The sequence below is a fragment of the Lissotriton vulgaris genome, chromosome 3_1 (genome assembly GCF_964263255.1).
Source record: "Lissotriton vulgaris chromosome 3_1, aLisVul1.2, whole genome shotgun sequence".
NCBI lineage: Eukaryota > Metazoa > Chordata > Amphibia > Caudata > Salamandridae > Lissotriton > Lissotriton vulgaris.
This window is the reverse complement of record NC_141689.1, coordinates 882,144,878-882,170,177: the sequence shown is the minus strand read 5'-3', so window position 1 is coordinate 882,170,177 and position 25,300 is coordinate 882,144,878. Positions and strand designations below refer to the sequence as shown.

At 46.0% G+C, this 25,300-nt stretch overlaps 1 protein-coding gene across 2 annotated transcripts in view; it reads right to left on the bottom strand.

Moving 5' to 3' along the window:
• Positions 1 to 6,858: 6,858 nt before the first annotated feature.
• SPATA6L (spermatogenesis associated 6 like) overlaps positions 6,859 to 25,300 on the bottom strand; it is a 529,514-nt gene continuing 511,072 nt past the window's right edge. For both annotated transcript variants that reach the window (XM_086961205.1, XM_086961204.1), the window contains one exon: positions 6,859 to 7,026. The gene's annotated coding sequence lies outside the window, so the exon portion shown is untranslated. The remainder of the gene's footprint in view (positions 7,027 to 25,300) is intronic.

Genomic DNA, 25,300 nt, shown 5'->3' with positions numbered 1-25,300 from the left:
CTGCCGCTCCTTTGAGGAGCATCTGATGAACTTCGAGTCGGAGAAGTCGCAGATGTTTCGAAGGCATGGCAAATGGGCTTGGAAGGTGGAAAATGTACAAACTCCAGCATATGCCACTTTGAATGATGTTGAGTACCCAACGGTCTGATGTGATTTGTTCCCAGTTGTGGAGGTATTGAGACACCCTGCCTCCCACAGATGTTTTCGGGGAGGAGGTACAGCAGGCAGAGCCAGAACACCGCTATTATCTTTTGGTGGTGTCATGCCCCTGGTGATTCTGTTTTCCTCTAGAGTTGTTCCTCAAGAAAGAAGAGGTCTGGCCTTGCCTTTGGTGAAAAGATTGACGATAAGATTGAGGTGTTGAACCATAAGAAGAATACCGTTGCTGTTGGTATGAACACCTGTAGGAAGTGGTACTCTTTCCCATGGCTCCACAGATAGGAACCTTCCGATACTGTAGAGTTTCCAGGGATCTTGCTGTCTCCGTAGCCTTTCTTATATCCTGGAGGGCATCATCAATATGCTTGGCAAATAATGCCTCACCATCAAACGGAAGTTCCAGGATCTTGTTTTAAACCTCCGGTCGGAACCATATTGCCCTGACTGAGCCATCCTTGGCGACGAAGAACCGCCGCGCCTGCCAGAGAGCGGAAAGCCGTCATGGTAATATCCATTGCGCAGTCAATTACCTCCACAGATGTAGCTTCACCCTCCTGTGAAATTCTCTTTGCTTCCACCCTGGATTCTTGTAGTAGTTGGTCTAAATATGGTGAGAGGTCGCACCACATCTGGCGATCATATCTGCCAAGGATCGCTAACGCATTAGCCGCCCTAAGCACAAGGCTCGCCATCGAAGAAAACCTTTTCCCCGCATTGTCTAGGCATATGCCTTCTTTATCAGGAGGAGTCGTCGGGGGGTGCAGAAGGATTGCGTGACTTTCTTTGAGCCGCCTGCAATATTACCGAATCTGGCTTTGGCTGACCTATTAAGGATGCTGGACTATCATCCTGGGCCTTGTGCTTCTTCTCCAGGCTTGGCAAGACTGGAATGACAGTCGTCAGGTTTTTCATTGCTTTCAACCCCTCGTCCCAGACATGGCTGACAATGGGAATGGAACGGACCATTTTCCTATAGGGCTCCTTAAAATCATAATGGAAGCATTCAATTTGAACAGAAGGCATAGGAAGCTTAAATCTATTTGAGGCTCTTTCCATCAGTTTGTGAAACCCCCCCAATGTCCGCCATGGGAGAATCCACTGGATCCCGAAATAGGAGAAGCTGGGTCAGGAATCACGTAATCATCCCACTCCACACACCGGTCAGGCCTGTTGTCATCGTCCTGATCCTCGTCCGAGGAATCGTCTTGTACCCTTTGAACCACTAGAGGTATACCTGGGCTGGATACCTGCGCCTTTTATACCATCTGGGATGGTGCTCCTGACGAAACCGACGAAGAAGCTGGCGGAGCAGACACATTGTGTACTGCAGAAAAAGAAGGAGAAGGAGAGAATCTCTTCCTATAATCCTGCTACATCCTCTGAAGATCTGCCAAGAGGGAAGAAGGGACTGAAATCATGTCTTGACCTGCGTCTTCCTGACGATGGTAGGATTGCTGGTATGAGTGCTCATGAAGGTATTCACCCGCAGAATCAGTATCCTGGCATTTCACCAAAAGTTGTGAGGGGCTATGGGCATAGCCAAAAGAATCCTGTTCATCTCCCTCAGAGTCTTCTTCTTCTTCAAGCAACAGTGTGGGAGGCTAAGGGGTAACCCTCCTTGGAGATGTCATATCAGGCGTTATTCTCTTTAAAGAAATAGTGATTCTCTCCTTTGACGAAGAGGTCATCAACGGTACCGTCGGTGATGGGGATGTAAGAGAAAACATTGTCAACAAGGTCGTCGACGGGAGATCCACCGTCAACGGTTGAATCGTCGACGAAGAGATGGGCGTCGTCAACACTGCTGTCGACGAGACCATCGACACTCCTTCCGTCGTCGTTGTCATCATCGTCCTCATAGCTGCTTTCGTCATCGCCGCCATTGATGTCAACACTTTTGTCGCCGTAATCGTCGTCGACGCTCCCGCCGACACTGACGTAGAACTGTGGAGACTTGAAGGTACCTTCGACGAGCCCGTCGACGGTGGTACTTTTTTCACCTGTGTTTTAGTAGTCTTCGTCGACAGAGTCTTCTTTAGCATCGTCAACGACCTGGTATCCTTATCAGACTTCTCAGATGTTACAGAAGAGGGCTTTTTGAAAGATTTAGCAGACTCCACCACTGCTGCAGCTGATGATAGTCCTTCCCTCTCCTGTGCAACACAGTGAGGAGATTTGCTAGGACTCTGGCACTCAGACTCACGAGGGGTCTTTTTTAGGCCTTTGCAGGACGGTCTGTGGATGGTGAAGGGGAAGCCCTACCCCTTTGGACTGACCTTCTGGATGAATTGGCAGAAGATGAATCCTCACTGTCACTTGACAGAGTTTCCTTCCTCGACTTCAGCTTTTGGAGCCAAGTGAGGAGACGACCCTCATGGTTCCGGGGAGTCTTTGTTGAGAAGGTGTGACAGATCTTGCAGTCAGCTGCCTTGTGGTCAGAATACAGGCAATAAATGCAGTACTTATGCCTGTCATCACATAAAATCTCTTCTTGCCACTGGAGGGACAAGCCTTAAAAAGTGGCTTTCTTCTCCTTGTCAGACATTTTAAGATGAAATACAGAACAAATCTGAAGAAAAAACTGCTCAAAAATAGTCAACTAGAGTTGAAGTGAGCAGACCTCAAAGGAGACTCCCTTAGCACAAAGTGCGGTAGAAAATCTGAGGCTCGGAGGTTCTCTCAGGAGGGTTCTATGGGGTGAGGCTAATCTGATTGGTTGTTGCTTTACTTTGGTCTTTTTTGCAAAAACAGATGGATATGCTACAAAAGGGAATAAGGCCTAGGCCTTTTTTCTTTCTCTTTTGTACCTACTGCTATGTTATTTTGTTTACCGAGACTCCCATTCCGATGACGGGGAATGATACAAGCTTGGGAATCTATGAAAGTTCCAATACTGGTGTAAATTAATGAAATATGCATGAAAGCGAGTTTTGAAAAAAAGGAGCAGTCAGTTAGAAAATTGCTGCTGTCAGGCCCTCCAAAAAGGTTTTAAAATGTTTCTGTAAAGAACTTGAAGACCATGTGTATAGGGCAAGTAAACTACAGAGAAGTGGGCTAAAAGTGAAGTCAACACAGGGTGGAGTGTAAAGGGTAGCAAGGTGGAGAGGGAGGAAAAAATGAGTCAGGCAGGGAGACGTGGCGGAAGTAAAGGACAAGCTGGGAAACTGAATGAGAGAGCAACAAACCTTCTGGGGCAGGCATTTGAGGGGGGAAGCAGCACAAAAGGGATAGAGTAAAAGAAAGCTCATGCACTCCATGGTGGACTGAAGAAAAAGAAAACAGCAGTTCAGTGAATGGGAGAATTGAACGATGCAAGTCACTGAAATAAAACAATAGCAAAGGAGCTATGCTCCTGGAGTAGGGCAAGCACATGAAGAAGCAGGAAAGCGATTGATCAGAAGTAAGAAAATTAGACGGACAAGAAAGCCAACCAATAGTATGCAATGGGCTGACCCAAGGCCCAGTGTAAGTATAGATACTATCCACAATATGTTTTCAATAATAGCTAAAAGCTGTCTGTATGAGAGACATAAAATTAACTTTTGATCCGCCTACTATTATCTCGCTCCACCACACTGCCATCCAAGGATGGAGTTTTCAATGCAAGGTGTATGTATGTTTTCATTATATAGAGCGCTGTACAGGGTCAGAGGCAAAGATACAGGCAAAGAGTAAATGGGGCGGGCTGTTCGTTTTTATTAATGTATGTAGTATTTGTATCGAAAAAAACAACAATAATTTCAGAAATAAAACCACAGATGGTTTCACATGATTTCATTTATTGCTTAAAAATGTTTTTACAAATAAACATAATTAGAAAACACACATAATAAAATAATTAATTCACCAAAGTCTATAAAAACACACTGTATATTGTCTTACATTCAGAGATACCTTCAAGCACCACTTTGTAAACGAGGCACACGTTATACTCCATTATTTTCTTCTACATGTCATTCTTCCATCAAACAAATGTATTCAGTAGGTGAAATATGAAACACCTCACTGTCTACTGCCAAAGGAATATTACAAGATGTTGTGTGGAGAGTGAAACCTTTTAGAGAGCTTCACTTGCAGACAGCATGTGCTTTGTAGTATTCAAGAAGTCCATAAAAAGTATATACTGTGGGGTATCACCTAATTGTGGTTAATATTAGGTTCCATGTCTTCATGTGCAGAAAGTATCAGAAAGCTTTATTTTGGCTATAACTTTGAGGACAGATACAAAGCTATCTTTAGAACACTGGACTATTGAGAGCTCCATTGATTACAACTGTGTTGCTCTGGGCCAATAATGGCTTGTACAGACCTTGTGTTTAACATTCCAATGTTTGTCTTTCAGTTTCTCCCTTTCTGAAATAGAACAATCTAGCCCCAGTGGCTGAAGTGCTTAATAGCCTTATAGCCTTTCCTACTTGGCCTATAATGGTTGGTAAAGGGCATCATTCTTCTACCAGGTTCATAACACAGGTTTGGGGCCTTTAACTACAGTTATTGTTCTTAGCAGCGGGCTACAACGCTTAATTATTATTCAACACATGCATCTTGCTTGATACAGAAACCCTCTATTCAAAAAGAACATGATGACAGGAGGCAGCCTTTGGTGACATAAGTAAAAACAACTTGATTGCAACCAATCCACAAGGACAACCGACCGAGAAAAAAAACAGCACCAACCCCTATTCCGTCGTCGCCCTTTGTTTCTTGTACTTCTGCCCACACTCATCTTCAAATGATTATTGATTACAAGCAAGGGAAACAGTTAATTGTCATACTAAGCTCTTACTTTGTTTCACTGTCTGCCAGATATTCGGGTTTAATGTTCAAGAAGACATCCCAGTTTGTGTAAGTACTGCTTACTGCCGCGCCATTGAACATCAAGGCTACACTAGGTCTAGTTCTAACTCCTCATCTTCAAAGCTTTGGGGAGAGGGTGTGGCCTAACGGCTAGGGCGGTTGACCTCAAATCTGGGGAACCGGGTTCCAGCTTCAGCAACGACGCTCAACATCCTGTGATTCTGGGCAAATGGCAATCTCGCTGTGCCTAACAAAAATGATTGTGTCCTTCTATAACTCAACCAGTGCACATGTAAAGTGCTCTGATATCTGATACCTTCGGGTCAAGTACGCGCTATATAAAACTCCGGGAAAAAAAGCTACGCTTCTTGGTCAAGAATACTTGAATGCCCAGCTAATTGGAGCATGCCTTTGTGTGTGGAAGGGGAAAGCACAAAGGATGAAGAAAAAGGCGCCTAAATGAATGTTATCAACCGCAGGAAGCTCAGTTCAGCTCTACAGATTTGACCAGGCCGACCTTTGAGGATTCTTATAGTAATAGAATGTATTAATCTGGTCAGGCATGTTAGGAATGACAAGAAAAGCCTAGGTCAGGCAGAATTACTTAAAGGACGCAGCTGGGAGAGGCCATGCTAACAAAGGCAAATTATCTGAGCATCCAGACTAGGTTACAAGTTCAGGTCACATGCTGGTGAGGAAAGTACAAGAATGGATCAGCTAATAACCAGGAGAAAAAACTTCACTTGCTTTTCAAATGAAGCAAAACAAACCCTGGAGAAATATCCAAGTGACCAGTTGCAAATATTTGTTTTTGATTCTAGTGAAGACATGTAGATTTTTTTTTGCCGTGTGTGTGTGTGTGTGTATATATATATATATATATATATATATATATAAATTAGCTGGGATTTTCTCCGTAGCCGAACAGTAATATCTAAAAACCTGTGACTGCAACTGGATCTAGACAAAATGATTTGTAACTGGTCAATTGGAATTTCAAAACGGGGGAAAATAATAGATCCTTAACAATGCTAAACAACGATGTTAGGCAGGTAAATGTAAAGCCAGTTCTCCATCTCATTATATACTAGTGGACTAATGGTAATTTGAGGAATCCCTTAAACATGCGGGTTGATGCACCAAGGCCTTAGTTTAAATGTGAAGTGTGCATAATTTATGTTTATGTATGTCTGCAATTTACTGGTTGAAAGTATTCCAATACATTCCGCTGAAACTCGAAATTATGCACGTCAAAACGTGCCTTATGCCTGTGATATTCAAGTATAGTTATGCCTGGCATTTACAAATAGTGCACATAATGCATAGACTTTGCACACTGAGTGGCGAAACGTAGAATTAACTTTTATTTGTACAGTAAGAGCAGGTTCTTTCGAGTTACAATTTTCTCACGGCCTAAAAAACTGCACAAATAAAAGCAATTTGAGACTTGCAGGCTAGCTACGTCAAATACATCTTGTTGTAACTTAGGTGCTCACATAAGTGAGGGAAGAGGATTCCTATAGGTTCGTGTTCGTTGTACTCCCCTGATAGGCCCCTGGGAACGCCTACTTTTCCACACCAGTGACATGCTCTGCATACAGTACACAGAAGTAGAATAAACGGAGGGATCTGTGTGCCTTGAGAAACACACATACTTACACGTCCTACAGTATTACTTTTTCCAGCCTCTTGTCAGATGTACGCCAGGAAAAAACGTTGGGAATCGGGCCCATAGCGTTGGCACTCCTGATTGCATCCATCATGCCTGTTCGGAATAAATCTGCGCCAAGGTCCCAGGTAACTGCGCTAACACTTACTTGTCTGTCAAGCCTTTATCAGATCGCAAACATTTGAGCTTTAATTTGCACCCGCTTTGGTAAATAACTGACTGAGCACGGCATAGTTTCACAAAGTCTTGTAATGTTTAAAAACACAAAAAGCAAAACAATCTAACCCAGCTACAAGAGGGGAGTTGCATGTTTCACCCTTTCAGCACAGCACACAAGACTTTGATTGCGGTTCACTTGACGGTTCTTCAAAATGGCGGTCAGAAGTCCGAACGTTTTCCTCCTGAAAGAGAAATGGTACCAGTTGGTAACTGATCATGGCAAGCAGGGCTTTAAGTGGGATGAAAAAACTGGGGGGGTCTCTCAAAGGGGCGTGGCCAGTGTAATTAGGGGCACAGCTTTAAATCACTTACACAAAAAATCTGTGCTTAGCATAATGTGCTGCTTGACTTGTATTTTGCTGATTCTGTCATTGCATCCAGATATTTGATACAATTAACATCATACCTACATTAAGTAAGGGATATTGGCTTTGTCAATGGTTATTACTTGCAGAAGATAAATAAGCTGCAACGATGACTTGTATATAATATTGACAAAGCTTCCAATTAAATCCCTGGTGACCCTACCACAATGTTGCTGCTCCTGAGTTTCAGAAAGAGAAGGGAAATCCAGAAAGAAAATGACTCTTAAAGGATTTCCCTTCCCCCAACAATGCTCACCTGGCATGACGTCATGCTGTAACTTCTCTACTACTGAGAAGTGAGCAGTGTGAGCAGAGCCCATCCATGTGCCTGCTGTTTCGAAACAGGTCTCTATCAGGCTTTGTTTTGCACCCTTGCACTTTTTTCCGGACTGCAGTGACAGCAAACAGCTGTCACTGCAGTCTGGGAAAAAAACGTACTGCCTGTGTCAGGGCTCAAAACAGAGCCCAAAACAGAGCCCGATAGAGACCCATTTCGAGGCCCCCTGAAAAAAACTGCCGGTGCTCAGACCCCTTGAGACCCGGCCCACTTAAAGTCCTGATGGCAAGAGAATACATCATAGTGGTATACCCACACCAGTGCTTTAAACGGGCTGGTACTGTCCGGTAGGGATTACCAGCACTGTTTTATTTTGAGAGGGAGTGGTTTGGCACGGCTCAAGACTTGCACTGACCCACACCCTAGTTCAGCATCAAGCCTTAACAAACGAATCCCCAGTTATTGAGAGGCAGATGGAAGAAGAGGGTGGCTAACACATGACAGGAGCTACCAGGCTCCTGGTCCTGGGGTCATCGCCTCCTTTCATTTTCGACCTGAAAGCCTATCTGGTGGGGAGTGGTGGGGGCCTTCAGGTACATTTCAAGCTAGCCTTCGTAGGTTAGATTACAACCCCGGGAAGAAGGTGAAAATCAGTACCTAGATACGATTTTTTGGTGTTATGCATGAAAAAAGTCACTTAAAACAATAAATGTATTTAAAACAAAATCATCTCCTACGCCTGCAGCAGCGACCACCTCCCTGAGAAGCAGCAGATGAAACACTGGAGGAAATAACAACGTGTAGCTTTTTAGGTCTCGCCTGTCGATGCGCATGCGCATCGAGCAAGCGAGACTATGGGGGCTTATCCACTCTTTGTCCAACTTGCAAGGAATCGTGGCGATTCCTTGCAGTGCCCGTGACTTTTAAGCTCAATGCGCATGCGCATTGAGCTTAAAAGCGCGTGCACATCAGTTCCCTCATCCGCACTTCTCCTCCCCCCTCGCCCCCTCCTCTGCCTGCCGTGTCGCATTTCTCCTCCCCCCTCCGCTTATCTGTCTTCCCTTCGTCTGTTCCCTCTCCCCGCTCCGCCCCCTCCCCTGCCCGCCGTGTCGCATTTCTCCTCCCCCCTCCCCTTATCTGGCCTTCCCTCCGTCTGTTCCCTCTCCCCGCTCCGCCCCCTCCCCTGCCCGCCGTGTCGCATTTTTTTTTAAATCACCACTTACCCCCTACCCCCCAGCAATTCCAACACTGACGCCGTGCTCGGTGTTTCTCTTGTTAACGAGAGTAACCTTCTGATACATAGTGCCCACTCATTAACTATTGGGGTAGCACGAGTCAGCTGTCCCAGAAGTACGTATACAGTGGCCAAACTGATCCTCTTCCCATCGAGCAAGTCTATCGCCCCAGAACGTTAACATGTCTAGGCCAAAACTAAATTTCCAATAAATTTCCGGGAAGGCGAGAAGGTGGCTAGCGGACTGTACCACCAGAATGATATGGGGTGTTACTGTGCGTGATCGTAAAACGAGATCCATAGTCATGCCTTTTCCGCCACGCAAACGGGGCGTTCTGTTATTAAATTCTGATATAACTATATGGAATTCGATTTCCCTCCTGGGCATTCCAAAATGTTTCATGAATGCGCGGTGGAGACGTCACACCTGCCCCTATTTTGGATCGTACCAGGTCTTCAACAACAAAGTTGTGCGACCAGACCGGAAAACGTAATCAGATGGGCCGGGCTTCATGCCTACTACTGAAAGGTATGATTCCGCTCATTGACCCGCTGTTCTTTACATCAGACGGACATTAACCCGTTTCAAAATGGCCTTTGGTGTTACTGCTGGGTATTCAAGCTTTACTTTTTTTGGGACTGACGACCGTCTCTACTCAAGGCTCATTGTCTGTTAACAGGGTAGTATTGCGTTCCACAACGGTAGTCCAGCTGTAATTACGAACGTGAAAATTAGCCCTACCCAAGATGGCCGCCTTGTCGCCTGTATTAAGGCTGGCGTCGTTCTGAACGGGAAAACGTAATATTTCCAGATGACAACTTTTTGAACTATTGGAATTTTGTTGGCACGATCCAATCCCTATGTAGTTGTTCTTATATTGCCAATTTTATAATGCAAATTTCAATTTATACACTTCTGTTTAAATAAATCATTGTGAAAGTCTCTAAAGTTTTTTGTATAGCGCGAACCTGGACATGTACCAATTTACAACAAAACCATTCAGACTAACACATCTTTTAAGGTGCAGGAAGGGGGCGTATATTTTTTTTGTTATTGCAGTTATTAAAGCAATTTGCCCCAAAGGTATGGGAGCGCTTTACATGAGCATCATGTTACAAGGGTACATACATTTTTTGGTAGGGGGAGATTAAATGATTTGCCCAGAATCACAGGCTGTTAAGCCAACACTTAACACCAAGACTGGAACTTGGTTCCCTATGGCCAAAGTGGGTAGCTCTGACTGTTATGCCACATCCTCCTTTTGAAATGACTTGTAGCTTAGGCGCAAGAGCTGTCTACTTGGGAATGGGAAAGGCTCAAATTGTCAAGCCTGCAGGCTCTGATTAGGCTTCTCTTTATTTTCATATTTTTTTACAGCAGCCAATAAGATTAATTAATGTGAGAACACTACATTGCTAATTAACACCAATCAACATAGTCACATGTACCAATCACAGAGCCCTCAACTCTACATAATCGCAAACTGCAATTTTACGCTCTCTTTGCTACTACGTAGCCAGTTAAGCGTCTCGTTTTCAATATATATGTCGATGAGTATGATTACTGTGTTAGGTTATTGTGTTGTGTATTTCATGGTTAATTAGACACTGATACTAACATACCTAAGAAACTGTTTGAAATGATCAGAAACCAATCTACCTGAGAACCGATCTTGTTTCCACAAACAACAAAGCACCCCCTAATTGTTAAACCGTTGCCTCCTTTTTTGCTTAAAAAACATCACAAATTACTAGCAATATTGAGATCGCTCTCAAACTAGTTTCGCACCAACCCCTCCTCCACCCCTCCACAATAGATAATGAAGCCTGGCTGTATAATCGCCTCATCGAACCGAAAAATAATACCTCCTGGTCTAGCTTCATAACCTTTGATGAGATTCTGGTGACGCTACGTACGTTTAATTATGATATTCCGAGCGTTAAAACATACACTGCCAAACGCGCCTTCACATCCTCACCCCCTCATCCTCACACACCCTCACTCACCCTCACACCCTTTCACAACCCTCTCACCCTCACTCAGCCTCACACCCCCTCACCCTCACACACCCTCACACACCCTCACCCTCGCACCCTCTCACCGTCACCCCCTCTCCCTCACACACCCTTACCCTCATCCCCTCACCCTCACACACACTCTGTCACCCTCTCACCCTCACACCCCCTAACCCTCACCCTCACCACCTCACACACCCTCACTCACCCTCACACACCCTCACTCACCCTCACACACCCACACCCTCACCCTCACACACCCTCACCCTCACTCACCCTCACACCCTCACACACCCACTCACCCTCTCACACCTGCTGCACTCTCCTGCTCTCTGGAGATGTGGCCTAACGACCAGAGCTGCCATCTATGTCACGTAAATACAAAACATGTTGCATTCCAAATGCTATAGGTGTCACATTCACGAAAGTTATAACTATTGGCGTTGTAAATGACAAAGCTATCAATTTGGCTATTTTAAAAACCAACAAATAAATAAAATATTTGTCATTTACAAGACCAATAGCTCCAACTTTTCTAATGCGAGACCTATTGCATTTCCAATGCTTGTTTTGGGAGGGGTGGGGGGCAGTGGGAGCGGCAGGCTGGAACAGGGGAGCCGGTTCCACCAAGAGAAGGGTGTGAGACTTGGCGCTCAGAAAAGTGTTTGAAAGAGAGGATTTCAGGGTTGCACATGATGGAGAGCAGTAAGCAGGAACTTCTTTGTAAACATGCTGGCTGGGGGCGCCGGAGAGAACTGGAAAACAAAACTAACAAAAAAGTTTCAAGCTTCCTCACAATGAAGGAGGACGCGCCTAGAATGCAGGAATAGGAAGGAGCATGGTAGGAACTCTGCAACCCATCCAGCTCTGAAAGAAGGCCCGAAGCTGCAGCCTACTAGGGAGATGTCAGAGTGGCAAAAAGGCCAGTTGCGCTGTGTGTCGATGCTTGACTCAGGGAAGCATATGCAGGGTCGAGGCTTCATACCAGACAACGCAACAAACAGGACAACATATGTTTGTAAATTCAACACGTGTTTGAACCCATCAAAGGCAATATTTTAGGGGCCTGGTCCATAGTGGCTTCAATGGTACATGCCATATGTGCACAAAACAACAAACTTGTAAAATAGCATTTGACTTACACCTTAAACAATGTGGCATGGCTGTCCTCAGAGCATTCATAGAAGGGTTGGGTAATAGAGAGTGCCACTGGTATAATGCATACAAAAACGTGATGGGTGGATTGCTTGAATTAATCTCATCCACTACTAATTACTAAGGCTGCAACCCAATCCATTGTTTCGGTGCATACCATGCCACCTCAGATCGGACCCAGCTATGCGCAAAGCAGTCGCTCTTAACCCTGCTCCAATAGAAATATCCCAGCTAAACGTGCTAAGCCAGGTCCTTCCAGAACCAGAAAACATGCAATTCAGCACCGTTTGTTGCCCTAAGTGGGACGGGTATGACCAGACGTGGGTCCAGTGCACACTGTCTCAGTGGGACCATGCTGTCACCAAGCTGTTGAGCCCATAACTAGAACAGAACCGGTCCTGGATTGCTTGTGTTCCGGTTCAAGGAGGACCTGGTTTGGCAGTTAGGGCTGGACTGTTTCAACTGGAACCTTCTTTGCATATGGCTGGGTCCAAACTTAGGTGACATGTTGTGCAAAATAATGATGGACTGGGATATGGCCTGAATAAATTACCAGTGTCTGAGATTAATTCAAGCATTCCATTCATCACTTTTTTGTATACTTTTGTCGCCCTAAGTGCGATGGGTATGACCAGAGGTGGATCATATGCAGGCTGTGTCACTAAAACCAAGCGGTACCTGGCTGATAAGCCCATAACTAGGGCAAATCCTGTACTGGGTCTCTTGTTTTCCGGTTAGGGAGGACCTGGCTTGACAGTTCGGGCTGGACTGTTCCAACTGGAGCAGGGACAAGACTTATTTGTATATAGGTGGGTCCAAACTGAGGTGGCATGATGGACTCAAAGAACGATTGACTGGGATGCAGCCCGAGTAACTATCAGTGGCTAAGATTAATTAAAGTATTCCATCTATCACTTTTTTGTATACTGGTATAATGTAACCGTGAAAGACCAAATTATTAATCAGTGTTAAATAAATGCATTAAGAAAAGTTCTGTGTGTAGGTCCACGATGGAAGGAATGCTATTTACTGATGGACATAAATACTGGCGTCACAACGACTTTACAAATTGTAAATCGAAGAATGTCGTATACGCCATCACTTGCCCTTGCAAAAAAGTGTACATCGGTAAAACGAGTCAGGAGGTGCACCAATGCATAGTGCAACATTGCTCGAGACTAAAGAAGCAAGGCAGCTGCTGCTCCACTGGAGGATCACTTTGTCGCGATGTATGCTACACAACATGACTTTAAGTGGAGAGTATTGTCAGCCATTAAAACTTCTCCCAGGGGTGGTGACCCAGCAATCCAGATAGCCCTAAAGGAGGCCTTTTTAATAATGAAATTCGACACTCCCATCCGTGGGCTCAAGAAACTTTCTGAAATTTCTTGCTTACAAATATAAAAAACTACTGAGTCCAGCATGCATTCCACTCCATGTTTTACTGTTATAAGCACGACTTGCAGGCTCCTCCCCACAGAGTCTTAGAGTTTGAAGAACACACGGGTACTCTGAAAGAAAACCCTTTTGCAAGCGCTATCAGTTACAGTTTCAAAAGCACAACTGTTTCATCCATGCGTGAGCACCCCACTAAACATTATATGGAACCTGTGGGCCATTGAATAGACTTGCATTTCAGAGCAGCGTGGATATCTTGTTTCCATCCCCTTTTGTTTAAACTGCATAGCTAAGCAAAATGCGAGCACGCTCATTTCGGGCACCATTTCGTTATACTGGAAATGGTTCTTGCTTCCTACCGATAACATTAAAATCAGAATATTTGGAAAAACTTCCTCTGTGAGTGCAGTTCTCCATTGTATTGATGGCTACATGGATACATACAAGGTATGTTCTCTTTAATTCATAGCGGTTTCAACCCTGTGGGTACCACAATCTTTCATTATTGAGTCCCCATAATGTACTCTTGCCCCTACAGCTCTGGCAAATAATGAACAGGCTCACTGCTGGCGGTACAATACACAAGCGGCAGAGCACCCACAAAACAGATACTTTTTAATTGAAACTGACAATATTCTTGTAACTTGAAAACAGGGGTCCCCAACTTTATTGATGCCATGCTCTGTCATTTTCTGTTTTGGAGTCACTGATCCCCTGCCTGAGTCCTGAGGAGAACCCTAGAACCATCCAGGGTTTGAAACGCGTTAGCATCTGTGCAAAGGCAAATGATCCTTTGGGGGTGCTGTATGGGAATTGGTTAAAGAAAAATTCTTTCCCTATGGGCAGACAACCCACAGGACAACTGTATAGCACTTTGCCCCACACACAGGCAGGACCCTTAGAACTGTTAATTGTCCGCCTCTGCTTTATGTGTTAAACATGGACTGGCTGTTCATAGTACAATTGTAGGACACTTAGAATTGTTTTCGCGTTTATGTTTCTTTTTATGTCTATGATTCATGTGTTTTTGTTGTAATGTTGAATTTTGTAATGTTTTTATGAGCTTGACATACTGAATGATGTGTTTTCTGTCTTATGACATTAATGAATGCTTTATCTTACATGTGCATCAAATAAGTCACAAGTGATGTGAAATAAATCACATGAACTTAGAATTGCTTGTCTAAGCTCATATATGAGCAATCAGTAATAACCTATCCGGTCAATGTTTTGTTGCATCTCATGCTGCATGAGAGCAGTGCCAGGATTGGTCAAGGGAGTTGCTGCATCCAGTTCCTGTGGAAAGAAGAGGACCGGAGTGGAGCACGTTGCGTTTTGGCAAATGTTATTTATTTTAATTTTATTTTGCATGCCCCCACCCCCTCATGGATGATGCCAGAAGCCACTGGTGAAAACAAAACTGTAATAAATATTTAAATTAAAGGAGATGACAGCAGGTAAATTATCATCTTGATGAGAATATGCTGGCAGAATTTCCTCTGACATGTTGCTAATTCTCCTACTGGATTCTCCAAAGAAGGAGAATCATCCAGAAGAGGATTTAATATTTCCTTCACAAGCCAATACATTTTCAGTTACAAACCAACTCTGAATCAGTCCCACACTTTTTCTTGTAGAGCAAAGTTATTTGGTGAGCACAGAAAGGGCAGGCCAGGGCCTTGTCTCAGTCAGCCCTAATGGTATGTGAAGAAGATCAATGTGCTGACTCTTTTCTAGATTTCTTCTAGTACAGCAATGCTGGGTTTCCAGGGCTAAGATCACTCTCATTCCCCCTCCCACTTTATAAAGCAGGATGTTGGGGTTCAAAATCATCATTCACATTGCCATTGAATGCAAAAACTCTGACACAAATAACACTGCTCCATTTTTTAGTTTTCCAGCTCCAACAATGGCTAACACTGGCTTGTGCGCCCTTCCATATGACTAGAGTTACAAACATACATACATTGTATAGACGTGAGGCCATTCGCGTTTATTTGTGCATTTTGTTTTTATTCTCAAAACCATCTGGCAGAACGCAAGGAAATCTACAACTTTGGATTTGCAGCTGTACTGTTAATCTTACATGTGTACCAGAGTAGATTTTCTACATGGCAGAAAAAACTCGAGAGTGCTTGACGAAAACATTCAAAAACACATATATTTCTCAACACTTGGGAGCCAGTCTTGCTCTCTGCTTGCTGTTTGGACACATACACCAATTAAATTACTCATGTAACGTGTCTCTCTAGCAAGGAGGGAGAAAGATGCGAAGAGTCAAATTTCACATGTTAAATTAGGAAAAAAGTGACAGAAGTAGCAATGGAAAAAACAAAATGAGTGGGACTTTGTACCGTCGTATTTAAGTAGAAACATCTTCAACTAGATATAAAGTCACACTAGTTTACAGGTACAATCAATCAATCAAATAAACTATGGATTGTAAAGCACAACTACTCGCATGTAAGGGTCTCAAGACACTGAGGTGGAGCTGCTGATCCGTCGAAGGCGTTGCGGTTCAGTCGAAGAGCCAGGTCTTGAGGCAGTGATAGTGATTGCCTGAGGTAGAGAGGCAGGGTGTTCCAGGTCTTTGCTGCGAGGTAGGGGAAGGATCTTCCTCCGGCTGTGGGTTTATAGATTCGTGGGACCATGGACAGGACCAGTTAGGCAGAGTGGACGTCTCTGGTAAGTACATTGAATTCGAGGCACTGGTTGAGGTATTAAGGTCCCGCGTCATGTAGGGCTTTGTAGGCGTGTGTGAGGAGCTTGAAGGTGATTCTTTTGTTGACTGGGAGCCAGTGGAGGTCTCTTAGGTGGCCTGTGAAGTGGCTGCGGTGGGGGATGTTGAGGATCAGTCTGGGGGAGGCGTTGAGAATGTTCAGCAGTTTCTTGAGGAGTTTCTGGGTGATGCCGTCGTAGAGTGCATTGCCATAGTCGATTCTGCTGCTGATGAGTGAATGGGTTACCATTTTTCTGGACTCAGTGGGGATCCACTTCAAGATATTTCAGAGCAGGCATAGAGTGGGGAAGCAGGATGATGAGCAGGGCCGGACTGGTAATACCGGGCACCGGGCAATCCCCCGGGAGGCCGGAAGGGGCGGGTTTCTTTACAGCGGGCCGGTTTTGTTACTGGGGCTGCCGATTTTTGAATAATCGGCCCCCAGCAACAAAATCAGAAGACCGTCCTGCTTCCAGGCCTGTGACAGCACAGGTTCTCAGCAGGAATCCGACTCTTGAGTGTCCAAATGCAAAAATACACACGCAGTATAAATAACATGATATTATTTATACTGCATGTGTATTGTAGCATTTGGTTAATATGTACTTGTGGGTGAGGAGACGCGCAGGGGGTGACATGTGAGGGACAGAGGGAGGAGCCATGCATGAGGGGCAGACGCAGTGTAGGGTCCGGAAGGAGGCCTCCTGGAAGAGAGGCGGCGAACACCAAGGCTGCCGGGTTAAGAAGGGAGCACAGGAGAAGAAGTAGGCCTCGAAGCACTGGGGTACACAGAGTGACACAGAACCAGTGTGCGCCCAGGATCACAAGGAGGGCTTCAAGTATAAACCAGGCAGGTCCTCCAACTGCTGGCGAGATCGTTTTTGGTGGAGGACTCCGGCCCTTTTAAAGCTTGCAGTCCGCGGCAGGGCCTGTGTGAAACGGCCTCGAGGGAGGGAGCCCGTGTCCAGAAGGAACAGAGAGATCTGCGTGTGACCTTGGTCAACCGCGGAAGGCTCAGCGTGGAGAGCGATAGCAGCTCATGCTAGGGGCGAGGGTAGTCTCAGGACTGAGGCCCAAGGGCAGTAGATGTGCTACAGAGGCCTGCAGTGTGGCAGCACCTTGCACGTGCATTCTTACAGGTAGAAGGAGGAGGCAGGGAGCGCTCCAGGGTAAACGGGAGGCGCCATGGCAGAAGCAAGAGCTGCCAGGTGAAGGTGTGAGTGCCGGCATCGGCGGCATGTGGTATGAGAAGGGCACAAGGACAGAGAGTTCAATGCTCAATGCAAGAGGGAAGGGGCACCGCCGGTGATGTGAGAGCAAGGACACACCGCGAATCGGCACTGCCCAGGAGCACTGGCAAAGTCCGGGAGAGCCGGGAGCCCCAAAATAAAGGCCCATGAGCCCGGAGAGCTGGAGGTTCGAGCCATGAGACTGACAGAGGAGCACGGGCACCAGGGAGCAGGATACGGGAGCTGCTGCAGAGTCCACGGAGGAGCAAGCCCTGGGCGGAGAAACAGTGAGTATATGGCGCAGTGACCCAGGCACACTGACTAGGAAATGGCACTGAGGGAGAGTCACTGAGCGAAAGGGGTTGGACGTAAGCGCGTAAACACAAACCACAGCACCACCAGTTGCTGTTTGCTTTTTGCCTGAACTTCTTGTATTGCCCTGCCTCACATTAATGTTTTATTTAGAATGAATATTTCCCATAATGATTATGATACACTTTTGTTGACTGTATTTATGAACTTTTAATAGCGCAGTACTGGAAGGTAAAATGCATCTGGGCACTTTTCAGTCCATTTCAGAAGTGAAATACAGGAAATTTGACAAACCATTGGTCTGCATAGCTTTACAGCGCTCCACTAACTATTGCCGCTATCTGTATTTTCAGACCACTGCCATTTTTTTTATATTCTATCCTTTTGAGACCACTAGAGCAGTGGGTGGGTTGCTTTGTGCAATTTCAGTCTCACGCAGAGCCAGTTACAGATGGAATTTCCCAGCAGCACTAGTGCAGCAGTTTAAGATCTTAGAGTTTCTGGTTGCTCAAATAGGTGCAATTTATGATATTTATATGTTTCCCTCATGTTCATTGCTTGATTTTTGCTCGCGAGAAAGTGTCACTCATAGTCATTGAATATCACTCATAATTACACTGAATTTATGAAAATGTCAAACATAGCAATCTGAAACCTTGGCAGTTATGCACAGTGAAGTGTGCACTACTGCCTCTGCTCTGCAGTGAAAAAGCACAACTGCCATTGGTGAGGTGACCTCTCACTCACAAATGGCAGTGGTGCTTTTGACCCGCAAAGACAGAGGTGATGCGATGCCTTAGTTGGGTTGAATTTAGTAGTGCGTGTGCCTCACACACACACTACTAAATCCAACCCAAGTTACCATACCAGTCCACCCAGCTACTGCACCGTGCGTGCGCAGGGACAGGGTGCTGAGCAGCCGGTGCATGCAGGCTGTGGCCCGCGTACACTTACTTTCGGCACCACACCCACTGTCTACCACCACCACCCTTGGTGACCAGGCACGCACAGATGCACCTGACCTGCCTTAATTGTAGGCATAATGACTGGATAACCTGGTGCTCTTTAAGGTCATCATGTACTATTTACTGTGCTTTAAAAGTTAATACAATTACATTTGTAATGAAAAATGTGCTGTAAAATGCACCATTTTGGTCTGTCTTTTTCCAAACTTTTCTTGGGGGGAGAACCCCCCCAAACCTCCCTAGTACTGGTCGGGCTCTCTCATTGCAGTCGCTCGCTATGCGCCGGATGGGGGCGGCTCTGGAAAAATTTGCCAGGGTTGCTTTCAGTTCCCAGTCCGACCCTGATGATGAGACGGCATGGATCTGGTGCTCATGGTGAGTGAGGAGTCCAGAATTATGCCGATATTCCACACATGGTCTGTTGGTGTGGGGGGTTCCAAGGGCAGCAGGCCACCAGGAGTCGTCCCAGGTGGAGGGGTGGAGCCCATGATGAGGACATTGGTCTTCTCTGAGTTGAGCCTGAGGCAGCTGTTCTTCATCCAGGCAGTCACAGCCTTCATCCCGTTGTGACAGTTGTTTCTGGTGACTGTAGGTTCGTTGATATGGGAGAGAATCAGATGGATGTCGTTGCGTAGGAGCCAATGTTTTTTTTCTGCAGAATTTTTTATAGCGCAAACTTGACCCGAATCAGGTATCAGAGCGCTTTACATAGCACCAGTTTAGTTACAGACGGACACATTCATTTTTGTTAGGCACAGGGAGATTAAGTGATTTGCCCAGAATCACAGAACGTTCAGTGTCATTGCCGAAACTCGATCCCAGTTCCCCAGATTCGAGGACGACCGCCCTAGCGGTCAGGCCAACTCCTGGATGTTGAGTCCATGGTTTCTGCCGATGGTTGCGAGCAGGGCCATGTAGATGTTGAAAAAAGTGGGGCTCAGGGAAGAGCCCTGAGGCACTCGCAGCTGATCTCTGTGCGTTCCGAGAGGAACAGATGTAGTCTGACTCTCAGTGATTGGTAGTTGAGGAAGGAGCTGATCCATTTAGAATTAAGTTCAAAGTGTTGACCCTGGCTTTCAGAGCGCTAAAAGGCACGTGTCCAAATTATCTGAAACTTCGACTTCCCCGCTACCACCAAAAACGTGAGCTGCGCTCAAACTCCCTACTTAAGCTAACTGTACCGCGCGTGAGGAAAGCTAGACTTGGAGGCAGGTCCTTTTCGGCCGGTACGGCGAAACTTTGGAATACCCTGCCCCCTGCCATCCAATCCGCCACGTCAGAAGCAAGCTTTAGGAAACTCCTAAAAACCTGGCTTTTTATGCAATAATCCTGTTCTCCCTCCTGACTACTCACTCTTACTGTGGGACTCGCTAGCACCGGGACACCTTCCCAGAGGTAGCTGTTCGCGCTCAACAAGTTTCTGTATTATTATTATTATTATTATTCCAGGGCTCTGTCACGGAGGCTGGCGTCATGGAGTCTTGCGCAAAGGGTGAAGTGATAGAAAGTATTAAAGGTGGCCGAGAGGTTGAAGAGGATGAGGGCTGCAGTTTCACCTCGGTCTAGGAGGGTGCGGATGTCGTCTGTGGCAGCAAGGATGGTGGTCTCGGTGCTGTGGTTGGTTCAGAAGCCAGATTGGGAGAGGTCCAGGATGTGGTTCACTTTCATGAACTCGGAAAGTTTGAGATTGATGGCCTTCTCGATGACTTTGGCTGGGAAGGGGAAAAGAGACATGGGTCTGAAGTTCTTGAGGTATGTCGGGTTGGCAGAGGGTTTCTTTAGCAAGGGGTTGATCTTTGCATGTTTTCCTTCTTCAGGGAAGGTGGAGTTGATGGTGCAGCAGTGTTCGGGGGCGATGATATTGCCTGCTCTGTTGAAGATGTGATGTGGGCAGGGGTCCAAGGGTGCTCCGGAGTGGATGCTCTTTATAATCTTGAAGGTGTCATCCACGGTGAGGGGGGTCCAGCTGAGAAGAGTATGTTGGGGACCGGCGGCATAGGGTGCGGTGGTTGTGGGTCGGATGGGATGGTCTTGGGTATGGAGGCTTTCAAAGCTTTCGTATATCTCATTGATCTTGCAGTGAAAGTGGGTGCCAAGGTTGTTGCAGAGGTCTTGGTAGGGGGATGTCTGCTGTCCCTGTGCTGGGTCTGGAGAAATCTTTGACCACTGCGAAAAGTTATTTGATATTGAGTGCGTTGGTGTTGATCCTTTCTTGTAGGGGCGCTTTGTCTGTTGTTCTGATGAGGTGGTGGTGTGCGGTGACAGCAGTCTTGAAAGCTGAGTGGTCTTCCGGGGTCTTGCTTCTCCTCCATTTCTTCTTGCGATGTCTACAGGTGCGTCTAGACTTATGAAGGGTGGGTTAGAACCAGATGGCTCTCTTATAGGGTCGCTTGCTTGGGGCTTTCATCAGGGTAGTCAAAGTGTTGGTGCAGTCAGAGATCTATCGGTGGAGGTGGCGTGCTGCTGTATTGGCGTCTGTGGATGTCCGTGGAGACGTTTTGCTGAGGGAGCAGTTGAGCTGTTCTTTGGTGATTTTGTTCCAACTTCCGGAAGGTTAGTGGTGGGCGTGGTGGTGTACGGTTGGTTTGGTGAAGGAGAAGTGGACGCAGCGGTGGTTGGTCCACTGAAGCTCAGTGGTGTGGCTGGAGGTGATGTTGCTGGGGGAGAAGATGGGGTTGAGCGAGTGTCCAGCTGAGTGGGTTGGGGTGGTGACCAGTTGTTTGAGTCCAATGGTGGCGGGGTTCTCCAGCAGGGATAAGGTGTCTCATCGTTAGAGTTATCCAGGAAAAAGTTGAGGTCGCCGAGGAGGATTTAGTCTATGGAGCGAGAGCATGGGGTGCAATGAAGTTGTTGGAATCGCTGAAGGGTGGGCAGGGTCCAGGGGTTTGTAGATGAGGGTGCTGCGGAGGGTGGTGCTTGGGTTGGTCTGGACCTGGAAGTGGAGATACTCCATGTGGCCAAGAGGCTGTGTGGGTGGTGAGGCTGAAGGTACTTTTGATGTAGGATAGGGATGCCTCCTCCCGGTATGTTGCTGCGGTCCTTGTGGCTGATTTTGGAGCCGTCCTGGATGGCGGTGGCAATTTTCGGGGCAGAGGTGGAGTTCATCCATGTTTCCTTGAGGCAGGAGATGTTGGGGTCGACGGAGTCCAGCAGGTCCGAGATCTCCACAGCGTGTTTGTGGAGTGAACATGTGTTGAGCATGATGCAGTTGAGGCAGCTAGGTCTGGTGTTTGTCGGTTGTGCTGTGGGTGGGGCTGGTGTGCGGTGGTAGGCAACTGTGCAGCTGCAGTTTCGGCAGGATTTCGGTGTTCAAAGCATGGAGAGTGTTGGCATCATAGCAGTGGATGGCCCAAGAACCAGGGTTTGTGGCGCTGGATGCGGTCCAGACGCAGATGGGCGCAGATGGGCTTGCCTTTGTTGTGCTAGTGGCGAGTCCACCATGTGTGGCCGGGCAGTGGCCGCCAAAAGTAGTGTAAGGAGGGCTGGACACCTGGCAGGCGGGAAAGTGGAAATTGGCACTGTAGGGGGGACAGGGCCGCGGGGACGAGCAGGTACTCAGATGGAAAACACACAAAAAGAGGCAAGAGAGGGGAAAGAGTGAAAAGAGGCAAATAAAAAGCAAAGCAAAATAAAAGCAAAGCAAATAAAAGGAGGCAAATAAAAAGCAAAGCATAATGAAACAAGGGAAAGAGAAAGCAGAAGGCAGAGAGACAGACGGCAAAACAGCAGCAGAGAAGCTCCCCACTGGACCACCAGAGATGAGGTGCAGGTGGGTGCTTGCGGTGGAGGAGGGTCTCAAACACCGACCAGCAAGGGGCAGCAGGTACCAGGCAGAGCTGTGCGGGAAGGGAAGCAGTTCACTGACAAGGTACACTCTAAAATGTTCCGCAAAATGATGTAAAGTTAACATCCATCTGATTGATCTTTACCTGCAATATTTACCCATGAAGAGCACACTTTTAGTTAAATGTTCAATGTTTAACTGCATACCATCTATGCTCCTCACGGTAGGCCCTCATTATGAGTGACCTGCAAAATGGGCCAGTATTTCCCCAACCTCTTAGTCAATCATCCTGGGGCTACCGGTAACTTCTTCGGTAGCGAAAATCAGGCCTATAACCAGTTGAATCCTGAGAGTTCACTTTCAAATGAGAAATTACCAGAGCAATCTGTAATTCTGGGTCAATTCCTCTTGTAAATGGTCATTTTCCCAGACTTTCATGTGGCAACCAAAACCAAACTGTGAAAGTAAAGCGATTGATATCATAATTCCAATGTGTATGGTAACTGCTGTTCTGAGCTCTTGGAAATAAAGCAGCCACTCTTCATGAGGACCAAAGTCTTTAACATGACTGGAGATATGGCTGTGACAAAAGAACTTGTCCCTCATCTCTCAGCTGCAGAAATCCAGAGGCAGATTTATCAAAATGCCACACAGTGCAGCAAGATACCTTGCTGCATTGTGTTGCATGACCGGGAGAGGGCAGGAATGCTCCCTATTTAACATTATATGGGGCATTCCTGTCCCCTGATTGCGCTGGCACACTATGTGCTGCTTAGCACCAACGCAGGCTCTGTGCACTATGGTTCAAGTGAGCCTGCGCTGCAGGCATGATTGGTTTGTGCAGGAAGGGACACTTTCCTGCACACAAACAATCCTTTGAGGCTTTTTCCTTTTTCTACGTGTGCTGCAGAATACAGCAAACATAGGCAGAAAGAGGAAACAAGCATTTGCAATGCAATAGGTCTTGCATTTTTTAGAGTTAGAGCTATTGCCGTTGTAAATGATAATGTTGTTTACCTATGTGTTTTGGTTTGGAGTGTGGTGGATGTATGAACAGAGACTCAGCTGCAGCACTGCCTAGAGGTCTTAGAATGAGGAATTACCACTGGGACCAGAGAAGCAGCTAGTAGCACTGGCTCGAGGATTAAGAATGTGGAATTACCACTGTAACTACAGAAGCAGTTAGCAGCACGGTCTAGAGGACTAAGAATGGGGAATTTTCACTGGAAACAGAGACGAAGGTTCAGCACTGCCTAAAGGACTAAGGATGAGAATTACCACTGGGAACAGAGACACAGCTTCAGCACTCACATACTGCTGAAACATTTGAGCAACGTTAAGTACAAGCCTGTAAACAGCCATCAGACGACATGCAGCTATATAACTTCTGCCGCACAAACTCAAACAACTAGGAGAACTGACAGAAGAGTCCTGGAGGAAACCAAGAGGTACTATTGCATTTCAAATAAAAGAGTCAACTGGACACAGACACCCAGATGGGTGCAGGAAGGCATCACTCTAAGTCACAATGACCCTAAAAAGAACATAGGAGTCAAATATGACATAGCATCTTTGTGAACATAGGACAAGTATACTACAGAGATTGCTTATAGTAAACGTTGGGGCGAGGATGTGGCCTAACAGCTAGGGCGGTCGACTTCAAATCTGGGGAACCGGGTTCAAGTCTCGGCACTGACGCTCAATATCCTGTGATTCTGGGAAAAAATCACTTAATTTCCCTGTGCGTAACAAAACACAAATTTAATGTATCCTTGTGTTACACAACTGGTGCTCATGTAAAGCGCTTTGATACCTTCAGGTCAAGTTGATAGACATAGTAGCTCTCCTCCTAAGATTGCAATAAGCTTTTCTTCTTTGAAAAATACAAAAATAGTAATGTCTAACATAAAGAGTAAGAGACCTGCGATATCACTCATGGGAGTGAAATATTTATGGTCTCTTTTGCAGCTATCAAAACTGGGCGATTAGTGAAAAGGAGTAGAAACTGGAATGTTTAAATCAGTCTGAGATGAACGGTTGGCCTTATAGCCTGTAGTCATGAAACCAGACCAAAAAAAAAAAAATAGACTTTTGGAATGCGATGCTGCTGTGCAATAGAGAAATTATTTGAGTTACGGGAATTCATATGCAGTAGAAGCATAATATGCGAAAATGTAACGTTTTTCCATGAGAAAATCTAGAAATAGATCATAATTTTACAGTGTGTTTGTGGAAAATTTGGTAGTTCAGTTTAAAAAATGAGGTTATTTTAACAGTGAGCAGCAGAGTGCCAATAACAGGGTTGCGCGTGGGGAGCAAGCGGGGGCAAGGTACACCAACATTGCCAACAGTAATATTGATTTTCCCATCAGTATGTAGAGGCACTCTCAGTGCCACATACATAATGTTATTTGTAAAAGGGGCTAAAGTTGTTATAATGTGATGACACTGGGGTTTCACCCGCAACCCACGCCTCACCTCGTACACAGTAGTTTCTCTCAGTCTGGCTCTGTTCCTTTCCTTCTCTCCTCAGCAGCAGTGAAACTGCATTAGCACAGGTGAACTTTGCACCTCTGTACAGCATTCCAACTCACTTCTTGGAAATCATCCACAAGGTCAGTGTCATTCCCTGAGAGTGCTCACGGGCCTACGTAGCTTCAGCCCCATGAAAGGCATGCAGAGAAGTGATGAAAATGCTGGCTTCTGCCACTGGGTGGGGTTGCCAAATCGGCCCATGTTGACACAGCACCATGCATTCAGTGCTGGGCTTACATTTAACAACCCGATGCACTCTGTGAGTTGTTGTCTTTGTATTATCATGCAATAAGTGGTTATCAGCGTTTGCTTAGGTGTTTTGTGCCAGTAAAGTCCACGCTTGGTCTGTTCTCCCTTGTGAGTGAAGCTAATATTTAGCCATTCAGTTTTTGGTCTCTTTAGTGCTTGTATTGAGTCAGTCAATGGCTGCTTAGCTTTGATAAAAGCCCACAGGGTTTATGTCATTG